The sequence below is a fragment of the Oenanthe melanoleuca genome, chromosome 1A (assembly GCF_029582105.1).
Source record: "Oenanthe melanoleuca isolate GR-GAL-2019-014 chromosome 1A, OMel1.0, whole genome shotgun sequence".
NCBI classification, from domain to species: Eukaryota; Metazoa; Chordata; class Aves; order Passeriformes; family Muscicapidae; genus Oenanthe; species Oenanthe melanoleuca.
The window spans coordinates 2226155-2232154 of NC_079334.1; the positions used below are offsets into that span (position 1 = coordinate 2226155).

A 6000-nucleotide genomic window follows, 5' to 3' on the forward strand; every position below is an offset into this window, starting at 1 on the left:
CTCCTTGTTGGAAGTTATTTATTTGAGTTTGTTAAAAATAAGCATGGCATGCCTTCTGTACCCAGCAGGCTTTGAGAAACCTCTCACCTGTAAGCATTTTGTCCTTTTTAATGGCTTTAGAGACAATTTTACCTTCATCTGTTTGTTCTTCAGTTTAAAAGATTCTCAGTTACAGAACATTTTTCTGTGTCTGCCTTCTACATCTTCTTCAGCCCTAGGTAAAGTAGAGCAGAATATATACTCCACATGTACATTCTGTGTGTGAGTCTTTGCCAAGGCCACCTGAGGGGGGCTGTGGGGTGAGCAGGGCACTTTGCCATAGGCAAAGCCTGGTTTTCAGAGGTGACAGGTATGGGTTCACCTTGTGATTTAAAATACACACTCAGCCAAGGGCAGGCACACATTTCACCCTGCCTGTAGGGCCCTGCAGCCTGTGCCATCCTTGTTCCAGGCTGCCTTTGCCACTTGTTTCCTCTCTCAGCTCCCCATATATCTTCTGTGACAAGTTACCTTCTCCATCCTGACTGTTATATTGGTGTAGAGTTATACATAACTACACAAAGGGTACCAAAATTACTGCTTAATATAAATTTTACTTGTTTCAGTGTCCTTATAAATGCTTATTTGCAGTACAGATTTGGACTTGGGCTGGACTAGCCAAGTATCTTCTCATTACCACACTGTGTGAAATTGCTTTGATTATGTTCTGTCCTTGTGGTTCATCCACACTTGGTGTGATGTCAGATTATTTACCTGAGGTGCTGCACTCCCTGTATGCTATCATTGCTATCTACACTGTATATTGCCATTAAAATCTAGAAAGTTTGTTTCATGCTTAGAGGAAGCAATTGCCAGAGGTCCTTAATTTAAAATTGAAATTATCTCCCAGTCTTATCATACTGCAATTCACTAGTTTTCTTTCTAGTCTATATATCTCCACACTTATCTCTGCAAAGAATATCCATGTGTCAGATCACAGACAGGACTGAAGACTTCCAGAATTACTACACTATTGTTTACTCAGAGTGTACTTTATTGAGAAGTCACTCTAAACATTAATATGCAAAACTTACCACTTTTGGTGCAGAGGGGTTCTGGGCCCCTTCCTGGAAGAATTAAAAATATGCAGGAAGTGGTTATATCTGCCCTCTTGGTCACTTCATTTGCATCTTCACTTAAAAGCCTCTCCATTTTTCACATGGGAATAGGCTGGTTCAAAACAATTCTCCACATGTTATTTCCAAGCTATGTTAGATCTGTTCTTGATTCCCTAATCTGCTTTAGATAACTGTTGGCAGAAATACAGCTGCTCTTCAGTGCAACTCCCCAAGTGAGTGTACCTCAGGGAATCTTCCAATGTCCTTCCACTGATTTAACACAGGGTTTTGATTTTTTTGTGTCTGTCCCATGTCTGCAGAGTTCACACACCCATCCTGTCTCCCTGCCTTTGTGCTTTGCACCCCATGCACAGAAGTGATCCCTCCACTTCCCTAAAACACTTCAAAGGACTCCCAGGTTTTTCCTATTTTCTCCTATGCCACCTCTTCCCCTTCTTAACTCCCTTCTCCTCCCCACACCTGCAAGCTTGCCTTTAAGTTTCCTTTAACATCCATAAGTTTTCTGTCTGGGCAAAGGAAATACATTAGATTTTGTTCAAACCTACATACAGTACTGCCTGCCAGGCCTCTGCATCTTGTAATTATGAGAATTGAGTTATTCCTTCACTTCCCTTAGTGATAGACCCAAAGCAATGCTCTCTTCTTGCCAGTACCTTGCCAGCAATTTTCTCTAAATTGCTTGGAGCACATTAACTTGGAGCAGCCTGGCACTCAGCTAAAGCAAGATGAAACAGTCCAACAGCTCGAGATGTGTTGGGGCTTAGGATGAGACATGTAATTGTGTAAACCTAATTTCAAGAGGAAGGCAAGTTAAAAACCTCAGTAGAAAGTACAGACTTTCCACAAAATAGCTTTTGGATATCACTGTGTGCTCCCTGTCCGTTCTCTGAGAATTGAGACTCAGAAGAACAGGAGGTTTTGTGAAAAAAAAAAAAAAAAAAAAAAAAAAGGTTTTATGGAGGAAAACCTCCACTTCCATAGTCTGTGAAAATTAGTATGCCTTCTGCATACAGCTGCAGTGAGGCACTGGAAACAACTGGTTTGGCATATCCATGTCTCCTTTTTATTTAGCAAATGAAATGAAATGAAAAGATTTATACAGGGAAAGAAAATTCAGGACACTTATTGAAATAAATTGATATCAGTTGTTTCATATTGACTGAGAAACACAACAAAAAATCTGAAACAAAAGCAAGCCTCAGTGAAAATAAAAATAGAAAGACTAAAATATCCTTTTGAATATAGCATTTCCATGCAGTATGAAACATCACAGATGTATCAAAGCACTCTACAGGAATGACCGAAACATGTCCTAAGTTACAGGAGAAAGCCACAGCGTGGCAGGTACAGAATTTTGTTTCAGAAGATCCCATATGTGCTTTTTGGAGAGTGCATAAAATTTATATACTGCTGTGAAAGTTGTATGATGGGTTTTTTTCTTACTGTGGTTTTTGTTTTGGCCTTATGACACTGAAATGTTGCTCGGTAATTTTGTCACATCTGTTGTGTGGCTCAATCTTGTGTGCAGTAATATTACAAAATCTGGTAAAAAATAATGCATGAAAAGAGAAGTGATAAAGAGCTCTCTAACTAGTTCTGATTTTATCTCTGGAGCAACCAAGGGAAAAGAAACCAAGTAATTTTGATCTTGGTATGCCTCACCTGTGCAAATCAAAATGACTCAAATCTGACCCTGCTTGGGTTCTGTGTCAATATCTATATTATTGCTGTCTTCTACTGGCTTTAATGTCCAAAAATACCTCCTTAGGAAGTGAAAACTAGAGGACTGGTTTGTTTGGGTTTTTTAATGTTGTCCCTTGAACTCCATTGATTTAATCTTCACAGAGTGAAGCTAATTCAAGAGGTAAAGCTAATTCATGTGTAAATAGGTGGGACAATACAATTCAATATTTGAAGCTCCCCAAATTCACTCAGCTTTCCTTTGGAATGGCTCCAAAGGCTGGGAGTTGTTTTGAATGAAGGTTTCATGTTTCTTCTGCAGAAATGTGTCTACTGCCAGGTTTGTGAAGAAGCTCCAGGGCCACTCTGCAGCCTGCTTCTTTTTAGGCACGTTTTTGGTGTGTGTGATAGATGCTGGAATTTCACTTAAAAGCAAAGAAACATCGAAATTCCATTTTATCAGTTTTTCCAGCTGTCTTCACTGCAGACAACCAATAGAATAGTAAATAATTTATGTGAAGCCTAATAAATTCTAAAGGAAGATAGGGAAAAAATTGCAGGAACACAATTGTTTCTGAAGTCCTTGCTGATCTTGTTCTAAAACCTGTCAGTGACTCAGACTAAAATAAGAATGGGAAGTTGAAAATATTCACTGTTTTGCCAAGAATCACAAGTTAAATAAATTTTTAAAATTATTTTGGAAAAGTTTCAGGTGTAAAATTGGTCAAATGACAACCAAAAAATGCTCAGACTTTGAAGTGTAACTGTCAGACTGGCACATTAATTATATAGCAAAAATCAATTTAGATTTTTAGATCTGATAATTTATCAGAAATGCTTTAGGTACTTTTCCCATGAGAACCTCACAAGAGAGGATCCTTACTTAAACCCTTTGCAGATATACTTGGACAATGGATGACTTTTAATCACCTGCCATCTTTTTTCCAGTGGAACTACTTGTAATTAAATAGGAACAATGTCAGCAATTATGAACTTGTGTGACTGAAAGCTTCACATTTCTAATGCCATAGAGCCACAGTATTAAACTGGCCTGGAGACAACACAAAAAAACTGAGTGCACATTCTCAGCACATTATGTCACACAGATATGCATTTACTCAGCTCCCAGAGGAGCAGTGCCTCTTCCTATGGCAGAATCCCTCAGAAATCAAGTTTCTGTAGGATAAAAGCAACCATTTCAAAATGTGTAGGTGAAAAATAAAGCCAGAAATCATCATTAAGTTTAATAAAATTTGGAGTCTGTTAGGGAAGGGGAAAAATACAGTTTGATCAATATTTTTTGGCCAGGAAGAGCGGCTGAGACTTTGCATGCCAAAATTTATACCCTCCAAATAAGCTTGCTCTGTGCTGTAAGGGAATAATCATTGCATACCTTATTTATTTTCTAGTAGAATTTTTTTTCTTTATTTTTGGTCTGCTAGACCAAAGCCCTTGTTCATAAAGTTTGTGTGGGGTCCCACCTATTCACAGGTTTACTCCCTTTCACTTTGAAGCCCTTGTCACTTGTCCTGCCATGCCCTTGTAAACAGTCTCACTCCATCTTTCTTGGACTTGTGAAGTATTTCTGTAAATTTGGGCAGAGATGGATTGAGTGCAGCTGTGACCTGCATGTGAGAAGAAAGCCCAGCCAGCCATGCCCAGCTGGGAGTGCTGATGGGGATGGGAGCAGTGTCCTCAAATCCAGTCACATGGATCATCCCATAAGCTGTGGCAGCATCCCAGAGCATTAGGACACAATCCTGGTCTCAATAGTATTTCCCAGGCTGTGTGGAATTCAGCTCAGAATTCAGCTCAGATTTTGAATATCTGAGGCATAGATTTTTGTTGCATTCATGGTGAGTGGCCCACTTGAAGAACACAGACAATTGGAAAGAGCTGAGAGGAGGACAAGGCTGATAAAAGTGTGATCTATTATATCTCTTTAGATTCACTTGAGTGAGGTAAATCATGGAGATAGGAAGCATTGGCACTGAGTGCTTTTTGCATGCCATTTTTTGAAATGGCATAAAATTAATACATATTGAGATGCATTTTTAAATGGCATAAAATGCAATTAAGTAGCTCATTTTACGAAAAATTGGTCACAAATGTGTCCTTATCCATTTTAAAATCTTCCCATTTAAATGGGAAAATACATTAAACCTTCTGGTTGTAATATAGCTAATGAAACCAGGAAGCAAAGAGCAAAAAATAAAAAATTACAATTTAAAAGTCCCACTAGGAATATTAATGAGAGGCAGGATCACAGACAAAAGATGAGCAGTTTTCCTCAACTGCCTTCAAATCATAGTCACAGTGATCATTTTGGTTTTAAGGAGCTTTTGTTCTTAGTCTGCACATCATGTCTTGAATGGTGGTGTATATGGAAGGATCTGCATATGAATATTTAGAATGTCTTTAGTTCTGCAATTAGTGGTGGGACTGACTTCAGGTAATTGCTTGTGATACAGAGATTTGGGGTGAAAAACAGTATTCCTCTGTGTGTTATGGATTGGCTCATCTTTTTGGGGCTGGGCTATCTCCCACCCTGCAGTATGAAGTTATTTACACCTGGGCTAACTGGGACAGCCATGGCAGCTTTGGCACTTTGCAGGATGATTTGAGTAATAAACACTCTGATCTGAAGGAGGTTTAGCCTCATGGTTCCAGGAATACTCAAATCCAGGTGCAGGAATCACACTTGAGGAATTCCTTTGCTCAGGTTGTTCCCCAGGCTTTGCTCTGCTGCTTTGATTTTTATGTCAATATTCAAAGGCTTTTGGTACTTAATGAAAGGACTGAGGAGAAAGTTTCATGTACACAGTGTTAAACTTCAGATGCCTTTATTTCCCCCTGAAAACCATGCATTAAAATTATGTACTGCTCAGATGGTTTCATGGCAAGCACATTTAGGCTTCTTTCCAAAAGAAGCTGTTGGTTTAAATCTCTCTTCATACATTATATTTACACTGTTTCATAAAACAACAGTACAAAGGATGGTACTGACAGTTCTGCTCTTGAATTCAGCAGAGCTGAAATGAAACACTGGGTAGAAATCCAGGGTTGTTTGCAGAAGGATGTTGCTCAGCCCATGCTGCTAGGCACAGCTTTTAGTTTATGATCCTTGCCATTTCTCAGGAAGTGTTAGGGCTGTAACTGCACCTGATTAAAAAGAAAAACTGCATCAATGCACCATAAAGCA

At 39.0% G+C, this 6000-nt stretch overlaps 2 protein-coding genes across 3 annotated transcripts in view; one reads left to right on the top strand and one right to left on the bottom strand.

The window, feature by feature from the left end:
• The window catches only part of LOC130248609 (uncharacterized), a 94315-nt gene that overhangs the window by 55030 nt on the left and 33285 nt on the right, over positions 1–6000 (bottom strand). The window lies entirely within an intron of this gene.
• LOC130248608 (1-phosphatidylinositol 4,5-bisphosphate phosphodiesterase zeta-1-like) overlaps positions 1–6000 on the top strand; it is a 38934-nt gene that overhangs the window by 22363 nt on the left and 10571 nt on the right. The gene's annotated exons all lie outside the window — the stretch shown is intronic.